The sequence below is a fragment of the Lycorma delicatula genome, chromosome 4 (assembly GCF_047948215.1).
Source record: "Lycorma delicatula isolate Av1 chromosome 4, ASM4794821v1, whole genome shotgun sequence".
Lineage (NCBI taxonomy): Eukaryota > Metazoa > Arthropoda > Insecta > Hemiptera > Fulgoridae > Lycorma > Lycorma delicatula.
In genome coordinates, this window is record NC_134458.1 from 38,047,716 (window position 1) to 38,069,400 (window position 21,685).

Genomic DNA, 21,685 nt, shown 5'->3' on the forward strand with positions numbered 1-21,685 from the left:
TCACAGTTCTCGACTGCGCATTACGTATGTTGTGAGATAAAAATTCGGAGGGAAAGCGTCTTTGTTTTTAATATTTATTGTCAATATCGTGACCCGCCAAGGAGATACATTGACGTGCTGCGGCTGATTGCCCGTACGTACGGAAATGCGAACCTTGTCATAGGAGGCGATTTGAATGCGCACTCGGCGCTTTGGTATAGCGATAGGGTAACCGAAAAAGGTAGGGCATATGAGGAAGTAATCATTGAGTCGGGCCTCAATGTTCTGAATCAGCCTTCCAGGTTTCGTGCGTTCGAGACCTTGCGAGGTAGTGCCAATATTGATGTAACTTTGTGAAATAATGTAGCGTTGGGCAAAATTAGTAACTGGAAGGTATATCCTGAACAGTTTAGCGATCACCGGATGATCATGTTTGAATATTCCTTGGTACCTGGTGTGAGAGTCGCTCCCTCGGTTGATGGGAGGCTTCTCACTCGAAGGGCGGACTGGCGGAAATTTGACGAATTGTTACAAGCTATCGACTGGGATGAGGGCGGTATTCTCCCGAATTCGGTGACGAGTATCCAGCAGCGGCTGATTGAAGTAGCTGAGGCCTCGATGCCGCGTGCACGAGGTACTGCGAAGTCTTTTGCTTGGTGGTCTAACGACCTAGATAGACTGCGGCGGGCGATGTATAAGGACCGTAAGCGGTACCAAAGGTGTAGAAACCCCGATAGGCGGGATTTCTTGCTAGAAACTTATAAAAATAGCAGGCGACGTTTTGTGAACACGATATATACGAAAAAGCGTGCGGCATGGCACAAGTTCGTATCGGATAACAGGGGCGATCTATACAGATCGGTGCGGTATACAGAATAGTTATGAGCAGGAAGGTTAACGCGGAAGTGTGTACAACCCTCCGGGAGGGTAATGAATTCACGGTTGATGCGAGTTGTACCACATCCTACGCGCTTCGAGCCTTGCTGCCAGCGGACGAGGAGCTCACAGATGGGGACTTCCATCGAGGGCTCAGGGTGGCGGTCAGGAATACGGATCGCTGCTCTGACCCTGTCGGGGACTGGAGTCTAAATGAGGTAAGACAGGCGGTTGTCGCCTTACCTAATAAGAAAGCGCCGGGTGTGGACGGGATCACCGGTGAGCTTGTCAAAAGGTCGTGGGGTAGGCTGCGGGACTTCTTAGTCCGTCTATATAACGACTTTTTTCGTAGGGGTACCTTTCCTTCGGAATGGAAATTAGGCGATCTCCGGCTGATCCTTAAGTCTCTTGACTTAGACAGGGCAGTCGTGAAGTCGTATAGACCGATAACGCTCCTTCCAGTGCTTGGAAAAGTGCTCGAGCGTCTGATTTCCAGCCGTCTCGATGAGCTCTTCCGGGCTCGAGGGGCGTTCAGTGATCGGCAATTTGGCTTTAGGCGAGGTGTTGGAACAGCGGACGCAATCAGCTTAGTTTTTGATATGGTTCGTGATAGTCGGTATAGAATGGTGCTGGGCATTAGCTTGGATATAAGGGGCGCGTTTGACAACGCCTGGTGGCCGTCTATATTGGACGGCCTGCTAGGCGTTGGATGTCCGCGAGACATTTATGAGCTGATTGTGGATTATTTTAATGGTAGGAAGGTCCGGTTGACCATCGGGGGTGAAACACTATAGTAAGAGCCAACGAAGGGCTGTACGCAGGGGTCTGTCCTCGGGCCGTTCTTCTGGAACGAGATTATTAATAAATTGCTTACGTCGGATCTCGGTGAGGGATGCACAAGCATCGCGTATGCGGATGATATATTCTTGCTTGTGGAAGGCGTCACTAGAGCCGAAATTGAGACCAGAGCATGTACTGCCCTAGGCGTTGTCTCGAACTGGGCTACGAGGCTAAACTCCAGTTCTTACCTGAGAAAAGTAAACTGATCAGCCTAAGAAAGACAAAATCCCTTTTGGTACGTCGAAACGTACAAATGGATGGTATTCCGATACCAAACGCGGATGAAGTAAAGTACTGGTATCTGGATTGGGGAGGAATGTAGCGTCAATGTAGAATATCTGTGTAATAACGCTGTTAGTTCCCTAACAAAATTGAAGAGTGTCTGCAATAGAGAGTGGGGCCTGGGAGTCCGGGCGTGTCGGGTGATTTACCGTGCGGTATTCGAGGCGATACTGACGTATGCGTCACACTGCTGGAGTGATTTGGCGGAGAAGAGGCTTCACCGGGAGAAGCTTTTGCGTGCCCAGCGCCTTGCTCTCATCGCCGTTTGCAAGTCGTATAAAACGACTTCGACGGCTGCATTGCCAGTTCTTTCTGGGGTAATCCCTGGTGACTTATTGGTCATCGAACGTGCGGAAATTTATAAGCGGGTTAAGAGAGGTGAAGAAAAGAGCTCGGTCCGTAAGGAACAGCGAGATCTGACACTGCAAAAGTGGCAGGCTCGCTGGGACGCTGCGGACACCGGTCGAGTTACGTAAGGTTTTTTCCCTAACGTCGCGGAAAGAATGAAGTTAAAGTGGCAGGATTGGGATCATTATACATCCCAATTCCTTACCGGCCATGGAGATTTTAATAAGAAATTGTTTGACCTCGGTCTCAAAGAGAGCCCACTCTGCGTCGAATGCGGAGTTGATGAGTCTAGCGCCCATGTGCTATTTGACTGTGTGAGATATGGGGTGGTGAGAGAACACACCGGTAGGAAATACAGCGGTATAGGAGTCGAATTTGGACAGACCCGTGAAATCGTGAGCAGTAAGGCGGCGTGTAGGATTTTCACCGAGTTCGTCTATCTTTGTTTTGTTGAGTTAGGCTGGCTACCTCTTTCCAAGCCAGCCACGTAAATGTAGATTCATTTAGTTTTTGGTGGCGAGTATATCTTGCATTTTGTTCGAGACGACGGCTAAACTTTGATGAGGCATGACCGGCGAATTGGTAGTGGCGTTCGCTGGATGGGGTGCCATACTTTCGGCCCAACGCGGGAGATGAGTTTCGTACTCAGGTACTCGGGGGTCGGGAGTGCGAACCAGGGTCGTATGACTTGACCGGGGATCCTCTGAGTTCGTGGGTAATAAAAAAATACCGAGACCCACTGGATCCCTCCCAAGGGAGGGGGTACGGTTGGAGGCAGGCATATAAAGGAACCAGTCCCGGCCTACTGGTAGAACGATGCCCGCGAGGAACAGCATAGCCGGGTCCCGCAGGGTATCGGGTAGGTTAGAGGCAAAGGCAACCTCTGAGGGTGTGCAATGCATTAGCTGGTCTACCCAGCTAATGTAGGTATGGGTAAAAAAATAACACCTTACAGAACCTGTTGCGATCCCGAAACTTTGTCCGTAACTAGGATTCTCCCACCTCATCATAAAAAAAAAATAAAAATTCTAAATTAAACTGCGGAAACTGCGGAAAATCATTTTTATGTTAAAATTCTGCCCTTGGATGGTAATTTAATCGTATCATTTTATTAAACACAAAAGTATACAAATATATATTTTATAAAAGCACTCTTTTTACTGTTAATTTTGGTTAATATTAAACTTTAAAATTGTTATGTCCTACTGGATAAATGAAGATTATAAACAATTTTTCTTTTGTATGTACGTGTGTATTCTCTTTGCCAATCACTCATGTATTTTTCTTTCTCCGTCTCAATTTTTAAATAAATATGGTTAAGTTCTTTGATTTTTCTGTATTGTAAATAAATATAAAACTATTTTTGAGCTAAGGACAACGTGAACTACGTGCGTAGGTGTGGTGTAATTGTAATTTCGTGTGGCCTAAGATAAAGCTAGAAGTAAAAATGAATGGAAAATTCACCCTGTCCTTTAAATTCGTGTCCAAATTTAGAATAATTAACCGTCAGTAACGACCAAAAAGATAGTAGAACATTTTTAGTACAAACATCACAATTTATTAGTTATAATACTGTACTACTAATATAGCAATTTAATTTTGGTATTCCTAATCGGACACGTAAAGCAGTTTTCTTTGTTTTTACAACAGATAAATATAGTTGTATCCAAGCTGAATGATAAAAATAGTCGAAATTATTATTGTTTTCGAATTAAAACAAATATAGTCATTTAACTGACGAAGGTCACTTGTTACAGTACGCTCGATATAACTTGGTGGCTGAGATTGTCTTATTAACCACGTTTAAAAACAAGTAAAATATCATAAGTAAAAGTAACTATATCTATATAACCAACAATGTTCTCTACCTAAAACTTATATAATAATACTTATGTAACGGTCAATTTACTTATGGTCTACCGGTATGAAAAGCAAACATGATATTTGCGTAGCATTTTGATAACGTCAAAGTCTACATCGATATAAAAATGAAAATCGACAGATTAATTTAATCATTATTTATTTATAAAAAATACCAAATAGATTAAGTTATTTTCCAAATTAAAAATTTAAGTGCTACTTAACATAATTTATAATACCTTAGAACTATTTTTTACATCCTTCTTGAAATTATTGTTAAATCGGTCTTTATTTTATCTGTTTTATTTCTGTTTAATCGTACAATAAATTTAAAGAGATTTGTAATATCTCTTAATTTATTCTAATATCATAAAATATGATAATAAAATAAGATTATTGGTTTCCCAACTATCTAATTATTGTTTATTGTAGACATTTATTAATAAATTAATTTTATGTACAGTTAAATACTTGACCGTCACCAATTTACCTAGTGTATTGTACTTTAAGACGAGTAAGAGTAACATTGTTACAATAAAGTAGTTTCAGAGGTTCGTTAGTTCGTCCTTTGTATCCTGAATTACAGTAATCGAATTTAAAAATCACTGTATAAATTGAATTCAACAAAGATTTAATTAAAACAGTCTTTTAAGCTACAAAATTTTAAATATCGGTGATAAACTGTAATGGATCGGTTGCGTTATCGAGAATGATCACGAATCGAACCCAGCCATTTTATTAATTTGTATTTCGTGACATATCCACTTCAATCATTTATCCCTTCGTCTTATTTTATTTCAGAATGCTAAACTTAGCACATACTTATCACATTTTCAACCTGAAAAAAGTTTCTTTTGCATAAAAATATTTCTCGACATTTGAAAAATCGTTTAATAGACTTTTTACTTTAGGTAATCTTTACTTTAACTTTAGTCTTTTTTTTATTTTAGAGAAGTTTAAAAAATTTGAGTATTTTTTTTAAATTTTTTTTACAAGACTTACGCGGTAAAATATTGATGGTTTTATCAATTAAATTTTACGTTTTCTGAATGATTTTTTTAAGCCGCTGTAAGCCGCCAAGTATTTACTAGTTTATTCTATAGTGCGTTTACAAAACGATAGATGTTTATTTATATATATAATAATTTTTTCGATTACCTCTTTTCTGTTATTATTTTTAACGTATGTTTTTTACTTCGTTATATTTTTCATAAATTAATTAAGGTTGCAAGAAAATAACTGATGTAGTTTTAAATTATTATTTCTATAAAGAGATATTTAATTAAGTTTATAAGTAATTATGATAAACGTAAATAATACAAAATAGTTTCTTCACGTATGAACATTTGTATGTTTAAGCTCACTCATAAATAAAATACCCTTTACACTCCTTACCTTTATAATATTATTTAAACACCCTTATTACATCATTTTTTAAATGAATACTTTTTAAGTCATAGAAAATATCGTGTTTTTTATTTTTATTTTTAATAGATTAATTCAACGTAATAAAAAATTAAATTCGTTTAAATAACAACTTTTTTTTCTTATGTCTATAAAGTTCATCCGAGCTTGCAAGACCACTTCAGGAGCGTCTTTTATTTCTTTTTCCAGTCAACGTTTCTTTTAGTATATTAATTTACTATTATTATTCTGTTTTAACCTAACTGGTTTTCAACTGCCATCTCCACTGTCATATCTGTAAATATAATATTCTTTCTTCATTAAATATTTATTTGAATTTCTGTTAAAGGCCAAAGAAAGATTAAAACATATGCTAAGGTTCATTTAAAAAGGAATAGGTCAGGCCCTAACTATTAAATATCAACCTCCTTTTTTACTTTAGTTTACAAAAAACTGAGTTTTATAAAATTTAAATAATCAAATAATAAATATACTCATGATTTTAATAAGTTATAAAAAATAAAATGAAATAGATATATGTATAAACGGAAAAAGAAGGAAATAAAGTAAAATAAGAACTGTTACCATTTAAAAAACGTCAGGGATAAATAAAGAATTGAGTGAACCGTTGCAGAAAACCAGAAAAAATTTCTATAAATATGCCTGTAGCGGCTTTTCAAACTCCGTTTGAAAATATTGATGGTTATTAGAAAAAAATCTATAGATTTCAAAGATATGAACTGTTGCTGATTAGAATTACCGTAAAGGTACATCCACACTTGTAATTATATTGTATTCGTATGACATTATTTATGATTTTCCTGTTGTAAAGAATGACTGATTAAAAAAAAAAAATACGGACGTAATAAAGTACTTGTGTCTTATACGAGTGCTGGGAAGAAACCTCTATATCGATTAGATTTCTCATCTTGGCTTCCCGATATGAGCGCATGGTTGTCCAGTAAAATTTGATTATATCAATATTTTTTTTATTTCATCGATTACTAAATAAACAAATATAGTAAAATCGTTATCTTTGGCGCCATAGAAATGATGAAAATTGGGTAAAAAAAATTATCAATAGCTTTTAAAAATATATAAAAATTACGGTTTAATTATTTTCAAACTATTAGTTCCATAAAAATAATGTAATTATTGTTACATTTATCCTGGACCGCTAGGGCAAACTATTGTTAAGGTGGGGTGTTTCCGCATATCGTGGGTGTTAAATTAGATAAATTTAATATAATGTGTTTTTTCTTAATTTACAGTAGATTTTAATAAAGTTAACATTTTAACAAACAATTGCTTTTTAAATCCTCATTTTAAACAATCTACAGACACCTAAATGTGTACCCTTGAACAATTTATAAATTATATATTTATTTTCAGAATAAACTTATATTTTTATTCTTGGAACAAAATTATTTTGACTTTCTATTCTTAATTCGTCGGAGGATTGCTCATCTTCCTGTCTAACCTTTTTTAGGTACAAAAGATACAAAATAACTTTTGTAGGTACATTTTTTTTTTACTTCAGCACTAACAATTTATTACATATAAAATTTAAAATAATTTGGTTATTGTTTTCTTAGTTAAGGCGAGTTGAATAGAAGAGTTTTAAGAAATTAAAAAAAAATAATAACACTTAAGGATTGACACCGGCATACCTAATATCCGTAAAAGTATTAGTTCGATGGCTTTGCTCTACGCAAGACCGTGTACGTATAAAGCAACCGATCGAGTGTGTTGTCTCTAGCCTTTGTCTCATTGTACACTCGTACAATTTCTGGTTTTCCAGTCGATTGAATAACATTCTTGTTACAATGAAATTTTAATCATTACAGATTTTCCTTTCTTTGCGCAAAATGATACCGATGTTTTGAGTCGATCGAAGGTGACGAGCCTACTTCTTCTTGATGGTAAGAATGAAATTTGGAATTCTCTTTTGTTTGCATACATTGTACCAAATATAATTTTAATTTACCCTTTCTTCATAAAGAGGTGTTTAGGAAGAAATTATTACATTATGTTCAAAATTTCAAGTTGTTTTTGGTCAGACTTTCAAGGTACTTAATACCTGTTAGTTTGTAAACTTCGCAAAATTTTGTTTTATAAGACAGTGCATTGATCAAACAAAAAATGTTACTATTACACGGATTTAAGATTTTTAATCTTTATGTATCAGGCTTTGAAACACGCAAATCCTAAATTTACAGTTCTCTTAACAAATATTTCTTCTTTAATACAATTCGCCAAAGTATAGGTTTATAGCTGAACAGATGTTACGAATTGTTCTAGTATTAAGGTGACCGTATTTCTGTCAACCGGTAATATACAGCAGCCTGATTAAAACATATATTTCAATTTCATTAGTCTCACCATTATACCATTTTATATCAACGTAATTTTAATACTGTTTTTTGATTTCATAATTTGTTAGAGGAACAATGTTACTTGTTATCTGGAAAGGAATTATAACGTCCAAAGTCTCTTTATCAGTCGGGATATATTTCGCAAGCCTATATTTTCCATTATCGAAGACAATATTATTTTTCGGACTACGGCTTCGATTTAGGGGATCGATATTCCATCTATGCATATTTTTGCTTAACACTGTAGTACCGCAAGTAATAGACTAGTTTTCATCTTCATCCTCGCTAGTTTGATCATTGAAAATTTGATCATAAATTTAAAGAAATAATTATCCTCGCTATAAAGAAATGTTATCTTCTACTTTGTCTTACACTTCAGCTGCTTTTTCGCAGCGATCTTTCTTGTAACTGTCATAATCTACGTCGAAAAACATTACTTACATAATTAGAAAATTTATTGTTTTCAGGATCTTGATAAAACTTTAAAAAATTACATTGATTCAAATAGTAACAACTCCCCACGAAGAAGAGAAGCACTACAGTAGATAACTCTAACAAAATAATATTACAAAATTTTTCAAAATTTAAAAAACGTGCTTTATACATTTTAGTCATATTTTAATGAAATTATTATCATACATTGAATGAGTTTAATTTGGATTTGAAAAGATAACATCATATATTAAAATTTCTAATATATTTATGAAATATCAAACAAATTTTCAGTCAAACATAACATTTACTATACAAAGTAACGAAATAGTGAAGGATTTATTTCATTTACTTAATTAACTATCACAATTTTCGACAAATGTTTTTATGAATTTTTATAATTCGATCCATCTCTGATAATGCATCATTATTCCAAGGTTTTCTTCCTGTTAATTTGGAGTTGTCCAATTCTTTGATCCTAAAAATCCGCCAAAAATCATCTGTATATATATATATATATATATATATATATATATATATGTGTGTGTATATGAGTGAAGACGAAATGTTCGAAACCACAAAAACTCCCGTACCAAGTTTTTGTCATTTTTTTATGTCAAACGGCTATCGAATTTGCCAGCTACGATCCCAAAAACCCCGCATAGCCCTTTGGCAGATTTTTCAATTTTTTACATAATTTGCCCCTGTACGGGAGGATGCTTGCAAAATTAATGATGAAATATTGTATTGTCACCCGACCTTAGTAGCTGTGAAAAATTTCATCAAATGCAATGCCAGGAAGTATGTTAAGTTATGGATGCAAGATTTGAGGACAAACATGAAAAAAATTGAAAAACATTGTGACTTAAAATAAAGCAAGTAAAAATATCTGCCAACTGACTTATAAACTCCTGTATCACATTAAGAGTTAAAAATGAATGGTATGACGGAAGACTTCTAATGAGCATATTTAAAAAACTCATAGTTTTTGCCCATCGCTTAGCAAATCATGGTAATAAAACGTTTCTAGGCATGATAGTAACTGCTCCGATCTGTCCTGATGAATAGATCATCTCTCTCATTGCCCACTCTGTTTCTTTATCCTTGATTCCTTCTATTATCTTATTAATTTTAAGGATGTAGGTCTTGCTCCACTAAGCTTTCCATGCCAAGGATACCAGAATCTGAACAGCCAGTACATTCTTAATATCTGGTAGAGGAAGCTGGTGCCTATGAACTGAACGACTATAATTCCTGTCCGGTGGTAGCACTATAAGGCCGAAGTACACATCGCTTAAAGCCGGGCCTTCTACCTACCTTAAAAATAAATACAGGAAATCTCACCAAGAAACGAAAATTACTTCCCTTTCTTCTTGATGTAAAGAAAAGATTTCTTCGTGAAATAAAGAAAACCATTCATAAAAACATAGTTACAGAAACGCTTCTTTTTCCAATTGTAGCTTGCAAAAAATTTCGCCCTGATTTTTCTTCTAAGAATAAATAAAGCCTGAAATTTTACTGAAATTTCTGGAACTTAAATTACGGAGTAAATTTGATGTTTTCATATGGATTTTGATCTGAAAAGTTGTACAAAACAGGTCCCTCTGTATTGTATTTTAAGTAAGTTATGAGAAAATTATTATAAAACACAAAATATTAGCGTCGCAGAACACGTTTTTTTTTTTTTTACATTTGACTTAAAGTAACTTCGATAAACTGCCAGTAAACAAAGAACACTTAAACAGAATTTAATTTTTTTTAAACTTATGAGTGACGTGAACTGAACATGAAGAAAAATTAAAGAAAGTTTACTTTTATTAAAAACTAAACAGATCGAAACGTGCCAGAAAATATTATATTATAATTTTAAACCGAACTAAGAATCAATAACAACATATGAGATTAACGAAATAAAACACTTATTCATAAATTTAATACCGATTTATTTTCAATTTTTTTATATGTTATCAGTTTTTATTTAACCTCGATCTTTTCTTTTGCGCTAAGAAGAGCTATTTCTCTTTTTCGTGCTAAACTAGTGAGATTGTAGAAATATTGTTAATTTATCAGTTTGACTTATTTTTGTAACTTATCACCCGATTGAGCATTTCATCTAATTTTCTATATGTAACATCGTTTCCCGGTCAAAATTCATCTTCTTATTGTGTAGTTTCTTCCATAAATTTGTCTTTATTTTGAAAATTAGGGACGATTTTTTTGTCGAGGTAAAATTTCGTAACGTCTTCTATATCATTCTTTTTTTAGTATATTTTTGCCCCAAAAGTATATTATAATTACGGGTATTTTTTTCTTTTTTAATTTCTAACATGTACTAATTGTTTTCCATGTACATGCATGCTTGTAAAAATAAATGACACTAACATGTTCCGTTAGTCTAAACTAAACTCAAAGATGTCTTTTTATTAATAATGTTACCTAACTACAAAACGTTTATTATTAAAGAGAAAATTAATGAAAGAAATCTTTAGAAACTTAGTGTAAAAGTTAAGGCTAAATGAAATAGCTTATATTTTATTTTTATTTTTACGTATGGATATAAAAAAGGGATTAAAAATGTTTTACTGCAACGTAATTTATAAATTAAAATTTGTCTTCCTTTTTTATGTTTTTCGTAGCAGATATCATCTAATAACATTTTATTTTATTTTATTGGAATATATATTGCGTACCTAATTTTTTACGACATAGCATGGTAATAAACTTGCCAAGTTTTGCGTGCCTATTTATTAATAATAATTTTAATATTAAATAATTATATTAATAATAACTAGACATTATGTGTGTTTGGTGAATGAAAAGATTGTATACAATGGATTAGAATGGTATAATGCAAAAATATGGAAACTGACCGACTTAGTTAAACGTATTTATTAGCTGTTTAAAATTACAGAGAATTTTACCGATACTTATTATCTTTTATTATTCTATGGTATAGTTATCGTAATATTGATTTGATATGGTCGCCGTCCATATTGGGTTAATATATGCCATTAACAATGGCAAAATATGATTAAAATTTACAGTGAAATATTATAAAAATATGATATATTGTTTAGTAGAAGTAATTTTATTTTGGAGGTTTTTATTATTCCAATTAAATAGTTTCTAATGTCCTCCTTTAATATGAAATTTTAATTTTCACTAATAAGTTACTAAAATTGTCTATAATGGAGTATCTTTTCTGAATTTACTATTGATTTTATAGCTATAATCATATAAGGCTAATATTTTAACTAGTATTTTATATTCTTAAACGAGTCTTAACTAGTCTTACGAGTAACCTACAAAGATCAACGTGTTCTTTGTAATACAGTATATTCTTCCAAAATAAAATCTTTGGTAGCAAATCGATTCCCGTGATAAATGTCATTTTTATTTATTTTTTCTTAGTCTTGTTAAGAACCTCAGTCATTTTAATTTATTTTTAAAAAGCTATATCCAAATGCATTTCTAATGATATAAACGATAGCACTCTTTCATTGAAATATTGATTTTAAAGTGAAATATGTGTATATTCTTTTAAATTTCTCAAAATCATTGTGATTTCGATTGTAATTTATGGATAAGCTCTTCCAAAAATAAAAGGAAAGTATTTAAAAAAGTATATATAATTTTTCTGATAAAAAGAAAAAAATTAATAGTAAAAGTAAAAATTAGTTTTGATTCAAGAGTCTTCATTAATTGTGCACAGTGTGCTTAGTTATCTTACGAAATACCTTAAATTTAATAATGAATGTTACAGAGACAGAGGAGGTTGTTGAAAATGAGGACAAGTTTTTAGTATTATTGTTATTATAATATAATCTAAGGTAATTTTATGGTCTATATAAATGAATTTTAATATCTCTTTTGTTTATTAATTAATTAATTTTAATTGCTTGATTTATTTTGGTCATACCAAATAATTCCTGAATTTTTATTATGGTATTTAATTGAAAAAAAAAAAGATTACATAACTCATGGCTGAAATACATATCGGGTAAAGTCAGTCTTCCTACTCTTGTGTAGTTTAATCCATTCTAATATTAAGGAAATTAGTAAAGCGGCCTATAATTATTTAGATTTTATATTAAAAATACTGCCTAGTCAACCGATTCAAATCAAGTTAAGCTAATTAATAATGTAACTTGTTTTATTTTTATATTCAGATTATTTTTTTTGATAAGTTTAAATTTATTTTAGGGCAGAAAATGACCAGTCTATATTATTAAATTTTGATAGCGTTATAATTAAAATATGAATTTAATCGGTGATTGGCGTGACAACGCTGCAAATATTTCCCACAAATGTTTCACATTCAAACTATTTAAAAAAATATAAAAAAATGATAGTATTGTAAAGCGGCTTTAGTAAATAAAAAAACAATATAATCACGGGGATATTATTTTAAGAATTTTACTAAAAATAAGGATCTTAACTGAATAAATGACTAAATTACCATAACCAACTACAATAAATGCGCAGAAAAACTATTTTTCCTTTTTTTAAGACTGATGATATTTAAATGTTTAACTTCTAAAATATTTACTTCAAAATGATTTACTTTACGGTTTTTACCTCCTCTTTGAAAGTCATTCTAAGCCATCAGCTGTCCCGTAGTTTAGAAAAGAAAAGAAAAGTTCCCCGTAGTTTAGGTGCCTAAAACCTTCAGCTGTACAGAATCAATCATACAGTCGTTGAACTGATTTACTAATAACGTTAATACTGTCCCTAAAATCGATTTTATCTAACATTGATGAAGATCTATTTTCTTTTAGCTTTTGCCAAAGGAATCAATAAAGACTGCTTCTGGAGTCTAATAATTAGACGATTTTTCCTGCCAGCGTAAACGGGGGGCATTACCATGATCTGTTTTTTGTCGACGGCTAGTTGGAGTGCAGACGGGGAGTTCTCATCCCTCCTCTTGGTGGTGGCAACCGAGTTGAGGGTGGGCTGATGTGAGCTTGCTCTGCCGAAGTCAGAGATTCGGACACACAGCGGCACGTTGTACAAGGAAACAAATCTGTATTTGTGGTGAGTCATTATATCCTGGTGACCTGTACAAGGATCCACCTGTCTGTGTCAATTGTCATGAGCCCCACTTTGCGATATCTCGGAATTGCCCTATCTGTAAGCAAGAAATAAGTAGTTGTACAAGAAGTTATGACTATACAGAAAGTTGAAGCTAAGGAAATTGTGCTTGGCAGAATGCCAAAAATTTCGTCATACGCACAGGTTGCTGCAGCTACTTTTAAACAAGACGAAGTGATCCCTGAACTGGCACCAGTATTGGTTAGTATGGCAGAACGTATCATTAATAAAAAATTGAAGTGTCAACCATCCAGAAAATGTAGCCTAAAACCGACGCAGAAGGAAGCATATGTTTCAAAAGAAAAGAGCTCTGTACAACCTAGCAATGAACCTTCAACCAGTAGAAAGAACAAAAAAGAGGTTGAAACACAAAAGAAGCTCTAACCTAAGATAGAGCATGCTAAAGTTCAAATTGGGAAAATGTCCATTCAGGGAATCAAGAAAGAAGGCAAGGTTATGAGAATTGAAAAAGAGAGTGTTGAACAAACAGCGATGGAGCCCCGGAATGCCAGGAGGCCTTTAAATGAGGGGGCGAGCATTTTAGCCGCCCCCACATACTTTAACGGGGAGTGCATCGAATCTTGACTCTGATGCAATGCCACCGCACCATCTGCGCAAATATCATCTGATAGTGGCAGCTAAACGTCCTCCGTAATTTATTACGGAGGATCAGATGATTCCATCTCCAAGGCCTCAGACAACTCGGAATTCAACATCGAAAGCTTCAGGAAGATGGAAAAAAGAAGAAAAAAAGGATGACCTAAGGGTAAACCTAGGCGATAGAAAAAATAATGTAAGTAGTTTTATGAGCTTTTGACGAATTTAATGAAAGGATGAGTTCTTTAATAATTGTAGGATTATTTGACAAGGACCTACAAATCTACCTTTTTTTTTTGACACTGCTCCCCTGGGCCGGTCCGACTGGTTGGTATTACGCCACTCAGGGGAGTGCCTGTTATACTCTAATGGGCCTCCTCACCTACCGGCTGTATGTCCGGCAAGCCAGGTCGGCCCACCGGTCAGGTCTTTTGAGTCTCATTTGCCCTTCTGTATCGCTACGCCATACCTTGGAAAGTCGTGACGCATCGATGGGTCTTTTACACTTGTATAGACCTATTCTCCCTCGCAGTCCCCAGTGGATCCTTGGAACTGACACACCTAAGCATGCCAGCCCTCACCACTGGGGCTATCCACCCTACCCTAATTTATTCACTCAGAAGCCCAGTTTCCTCTTGTCTTCGTTTTTTACTGTTAAGATATTCCTGATAGTTCCTTCAATTCTTTTCCGATTGTCCTCACTATGTAGCATGTTACTCGTAATCTCCTCAGGTCTCATCGTTGATAAATTTGTGTCCCGTCTATTTTGTATCCATCTAATGCATTCCTTGAAGGTGTGGTCTGCATCGTCTTCAATGCCGCAGTACATACAGACCGGCGTTTGTCTTCTCCCAACTTGTGAAGGTAATAATTAAAATTACCGTGGCCCGTAAAGTACTGCGACAAAAAGAAGTCCACCTCCCCGTCTTTTCTATTGATCCAACTCTCAAGGTCAGGGATTAGTTGTTTTTTCCTGCTAGCAGGTCCTACCTCTCTCCACCTTTCTTTCCACCTAGTTATCAGCCTATGCTTCGCTTCCTGAGTTTCCATTCCTTGCGATATCTCTACCCTGTAATGGGCCATTAAGTCGATTGGAGGTACTGCTGCCAAAACGCAAAGTGCCTCATAAGAGACTGTTCTGTAAGCGGAAACCACTCCCAGCAACAGCCTCCTATGCGTTCTCACAAGTCTAGTTTTGTTTTTCTTGATTCGTAATGAAGTCCACCATACAGGCACTGCATACAATAAAGATGATACAACTGCTGATGCTGTCACCTTTCTTTTGGATGCTCTAGGAGCCTTCTTTGTTGACATGATTATATTTAACCCTTTTATCATGTTGTCCGCTTTATTGCATATACTATTAATATGTTCAGAAAAGGCACAATTTCTCTGAAAGAGAATTCCCAGATATTTCAGGCAGCTTGTCTCCATTATTTCCTGTCCATTCACCACAATGTTCAGACGTTCTATAACTCTTCTACCAGTAAACGTGATGACCCAAAACCGAACCTTGGGGAACTCCACCGTGTATATTGAATATCATTTCTCCTTCTTGTGAATTCACTGTACAAGTCCTTTCTGAAAGGTATTTCGCCACCTGTCTCCTCAAGTACGGGCTGATGTTTTTTGCCTGTAATGCCCTATGAATCTGACTCCACTTTACTGTGCCGAAAGCATTTCTAACATCTAAGGAGACAAGAAGCGGAATTCTTCTAGTTCTCCATGTACCACTTTTTACCTCAAGGGCCCAATTTATTATTACCTTGTTGGCAGCTAATACGGTGGAGCGTCCCCTCCAAAAACCAAATTGATTTGAGCTAATCCCTTCACCTTCTTCAACCTCTCTAATAATTCTGGCGGCCAACATTTTTTCAACCGCCTTTCCCAGATTCTTCAATAGACTAAGTGGTCTATACTTCACTTGACCTTGTTCATCATTACTTTTTGGGAGGAAGACCACTCTGGCCTCCCTCCAACATCTGGAAAAAAAGAATCCATTTCAAGCCCATAACTGGCCAAGTCCGTCATTTCCCAAGGCAACTTCTTTATTAAGCCTTTCAGTATGGCTGCTGGTATGCCATCGATCCCAGGGCTCTTCTTATTACCTAGCTGTCCAATTGCACAAGCCAACTCGGCAGGCGTAAATCGTCTAGGTTCAAACTCTGGCAAAATAACTCCAATTTCTTCTTCACATGGAAAAAGTTCTTTAAACTGAACCTCTGCTTGACGTTTACTGAGTGTTGGTAGACGCCTGCCGAATTTCTTCGTTACTATTTTGTAGGCTTGGCCCCAGGGATCCTTGTTCAAGTCCTCACACAATCTCATCCAATGATCCGTCTTCGACTTTTTGATGGACCTGTTTAGCAATCTTCTCGTTTGAACATATGAGTGGACTGCCATGTCATATTCCTGACCACCTCTAATTCTAAGCCTTTGTTTTTTTCTTCTAGCTTTTTGTAATGCTCTCCAGTAGCCCACTATTTCATCAGACCACCAGTATACTTGTCCCCTGCGATTGGTGGCTCTAATTTCCTTGTCCATTTCCTGCTGTATGAACGTCGTTAGAGTATCAGGTGTTGCCTCTAATATATTACGGAGCCTATATGCGACCCTTTCTACTATTTTTTCAATCTGTTGTGCCGAAGGTCTTATTGGAAGCTGTCTATCCATAGTTACAAATACTCCATCCTTCATTATTAACTTAACAGCAAAGTGATCGCTTGCAATATCCTGATCTAATACACGCCACTCATATTGATCACTTCCCCATCTGCCATCAATGATGACCAAGTCCAATACTGAGCAATGGCCTTGAGCTTCAAACGTCGGAGTATTATCATTTATACAATAGTATCCAAGGGACTCCATTAAATCTGCAAGTAACTCTCCTCTCCGGTTATTATAGGAGCTACCAGCTAACCTCGATTTACAGTTAAAATCACCCATCATTATGACCTTCTTACTCTCACAAGATAGTATTCTATGAATACTATCCAGATACTTCTCGTAATCTCCAATACTTATGCTGGGTGATACATATGCTCCTGCTATAATTGTGGAGTCCATCTCTACCACTACAAATCCTTCTGTTCTTGTTTTGAAGCTCAAGGCCAATCTCCCACTCATATTTTTTATTACTACATCTCCAACAGTGTCAGCCATCCAACCGGTTTTGGCTGCTTCGTAGGTATTAGGCTCCGTAATTATTATTAGATCTATATTTTGTTCTATAGCCAGTTCATTTATCAAGTCAAGGGACAACGAGCTCCTGTTTGTGTTTGCTAGAAGTACTTTAAGCATTACTGTTACTAGTGCATGCCCAGGCTCCCGTTCTGTGGTCTTGACTGCCACAGTTCAGGCAGTTTTTGGGTTCCCGACAGTTCACTATTTTGTGACCCCTCCCTCCGCAGTTAAAACAGAGGTCCATCATATCAGGGCCCTTACAGTCTTGCCTATGATGGCCTGAACCCCAGCATCGAAAACATTTATCTTCTTCTTCCCTAATAAATGCTCTGCAGTTGACCCAGCCAGTACGTATTCTTTGTTCAACTAGTTTGCAGGCAGACCTGTGCGTTGTCACAACTGTCACATTTTGCGTTTCCGCAAAACCTGGCCTAACAGATGAGATCCTCGTCTGATCTTTATCTTCAACTCTGGCCATAACTGCTGCCAATATCTCATCTTCAGACGTGTCATGTTCTATGTCTCTAATGTGAACCACAGTGCGTCTGCCTGCACGTGTCCTGAGATCAACCTGCAGATCCGCCGCCGTGTCACGAAGAATATTAGTGAAGTCTGCTGCCTTTTGTGCGCCCTGAATCCTCACATATAGTTCTTCGTTTCTACCTTTTCTTAATGATATGACGTCCTTCGCCTCATCACTGTCTACAGCAGACTTCATAGTTCTTAATAATTCTGCATAAGACTTTCCAGCAGCCTTTACTACAACTGTACAGCTGTCTTCCGCCGGAGGAGTAGCCCTTTTAATTTGACTTTGGCCGGGCCTAGTTTGTGCCGCACTGCCAACCGTGTGCATAGTCAGTACTTTAACCGGTTCTTGTCTGTCCCTTGCTAAGTAAGAAATTATTTTTTTAGCATAATTGCTTATATTATTATTAGGCAATATGACACATTGCTTGATTGTGCAATAATTTTTTTTATGGCTCTTAAAACAACACCCATTGTGACTTTATCAGAGTCTGATGAATCGTAAAAAATGTTATATTTACATTTCCTTACATCTAACGAATTGTCACCTATAATTGTTAATTCATCACGAAGGATTTTGCCAGCTTTATATCTTGGCCTCCGTGTTTCAGTATCTTCTACTGTATTAATTTTATTTATATCGCTAATACTACATGTGTCACCCACCTCAGAGGGCAACTCTGTAACAGATTTCAGTTTTTCTCTCAAGAAGTTAGGCCATTTTCTTCGTAACAAGTCTAATAATTCATCCTCTTCTAACTCTTTGGCCAGTATTTGCTCTAAATCACTCTCCGCGACCACTATGTCTGTCTGTGTGGCCTGTGTGATTTTTTCAAGAGGGGATGGCAGCTCAGTAAGAGCATTTAGCCCCTCATAGATCTTTTTCAACTCTTGTTCATGAGTTCCTATATACTTGGCCAAACCTGGCCCCATATGTTGTTTTAAGGAGAGCATAGCTATACCAAGCTGGTAAATAAGACACCCCAGAGTGTCTGGTGAGACGTCTTCTTCTTCAGAGGACACCTGCCTCTTCTTACCTTTTGCCTCAGTCTTTTTGGTACCTGCCATCTTCTGAGATCTGGTACTTTGTGATGATGTACCCTCTAGTGGAAGAGACCCACTTCTATGCATCATGTATTCCCGGACTCAGGGACTAATCCTAAGTCCAACGGGGTAGGGGCCCCAAAAAAAATAAATAAAAATATATATATATATATAAATGATAGCTTGATAAACTAAGCTACAGCAGTCTATCTTATCAAGAGATAACAACAACTGAAATTAATTAAATTAACTCCAGTATCAAAAGTTTATCAATTTGAAGAATAATAAACAATATTATCGACAGTTAAAATTGTCTATGCCATCCACTAGAGATAAGCTACACCCTAATTGAAAATAACTCAAGATAACCACCACTAACTCACACTAACCACTGCGACCAGCAGTCAACTATGAACCTTATTGCCAATAGCAATAAGGCTACTCAAATAAAAAACTCAATAAAAAAGGTCAGTCCGCAACCAAAAATCACCAAATTATATTAAAACACTCCCGAAAATTTTCCACCGTCGATTCCCAATTCGAAAAATCAGATATCAAAACCGTTGATCCGAAAAAGACCAGTATAAGACAGAGCGCACAACAATACGTCCGACCGCAACAAAAACTTCCACTCGACTCCTACAAATCTACGCAACTATTTTCATAGATTTGACAAAATTTAAAGAAATGTAAGCTAACACAAATGAAATGTAAGCACACAATCCATTTCTAAAGAGAAATGGATTGTGTGCTTGTAATTAGCAAGTGACCTATACACCCTTGTCATCTTGTGTTCTTATAGAGTTTTTAATTTTCTGTGACAAGTCTATTTCTACATGATCTGTCTGACAAGACTAGTCCTCTGATTAGTTCTCTAGTGATTTTATCGAGGAGGGAAGGAACTATTTTTTTTTTTTTTTTTGGAAAAGGCTAATAACCATAGTAGTCGATGCCCGTAACACCAGAAATAAAAATTATAATAATACTTTTTTGATCAGAAAAGTTCCCATCTTTAAGTATTTTCAATCATTCTTCCCATACAAAGCAAATTAGAGGAAATTAATCAAACATCTTCAGATTGTGACGTCATTTCGTAAAAAAGAAATATAGAGAAGAAAAATAGTCCATTTTTTTAATTGCAAATTACAGATTTAATATTTTCTTTAAATTTAATTTTTAGACCCAGGTTTAGGTAAAGTATAATTTTAGTGAATAATGTTTTTTTCCTTGATAACCAGCCCAAGAACTATAAAAAGCGGTTTCTTTCTGTTATATAACATATTCATTACGTATATTAACACGCACAACAAACAAGTTCTTTTTTGTTGATATGGTATTGACGTCGTAATGAAACAGCAACAGTGTTGCCATACACGTTTACGGTTGCATTCAATAACGTATTTATAGCAGTTGCTGTTGTGTACGAACTCAAAAGATTATTATAACCATTTAAATTTTTCATCACTGCGTTAGCAATAGAATATACACTTACTGCTAATTTTCAACATCCTAAAAAATTAAATAACATACCACACAGATAAACCGGTGTTATTTATTTGAAATAATACAACAAAATAATCAATTTTAGTGTTTCAACTACCACTTAATTCATCAGTACGTAATTAATTTAAAGAAGTTTCATGTAATGACGGCAGTCACAACACAGTTGCATTAAGCCGAATGTTACATTAAAAAAATATAATAAAACCACTGTAAAGCAGCAGCTGCATTAATAGCGTATTTAACAACTGATTTGCTGTTTGAATTTATAATATTGCTTCATCGTGGAAACAATATTAAAAATGGCTACATCAGCTTTCCTTCGTTTCATTACTTGGGAAGCTTTTAATTTTTGTAATTTTAGATCTGATGTCTTAAAAACAGAAATAGTTATCGAAAAACGGGGTTTACTATCGTTTTTCTCATTAAATATTATATGAAAATAATAGTTTATTTTGGAATAATTAAAATTGGATAAAAATAATGGATTCGAGGCGGAGAAAAGAAATTTCAAAATAATAGGATTTTTGCCATCTACTCACACTAGAGTAATATCATCTTTTTAACACTCTCTATGTCGTACTACTATTTATTATATTCATAATATTACTCTAATTAGGAAATAAGTAAAATTTTGATTAATTTTTTTTAAATATTTGAATTGTTTTATGGCAGGTCACATAACTTTCTTTTAACTGGTCAGTGGAAAAAAATTAATATTTAATAAAAATTTACTCTTTTTTATTTATTTATTTTTAAAAACCTGTCATATGATCTACTATTATACGAAAGTTAGTTACGTTTTACGTTTTACGTTTCTACTGTGAACGTAGAAATTCAGGTATTATTTATACTAAATATTAATTAATTAGTGAATTCATTGTTAAAATCGATACATGATACACATTATATAGATCGCGTCAAAAAAGGTGAAGGTTATATTTTATACTACTCTTTAGAAAGCAAAATACTGTTCCGGCATTTACTCTGTTAGGACCAAGGAAAACCGTGATAAGACCTTGAATAGAACATATCTTTTGTAATAAAGAGACCAACGTAATAATCAAACAATTAAAAAATAATTTTTATTAGATTATATTTCAGTTTTTTTTTTTTTTTTTAATTTAATAAAGATTATATTTCTTACAAGATATTTTTGTTACACATAGTTCCACATCTAAAATAAAAGCACATTCTTTTTTATTTACAGTCTCGACAACCATCTTACTGATGAAAATGTCACCACCACAAGTAACTAATGATTTCTCTACAAGCTACGTCATAAGCATGTACCGATCTTAAAATTTTTTTTTAAAAAAGCAGGTTTCTTTGATATTAAATCGGTT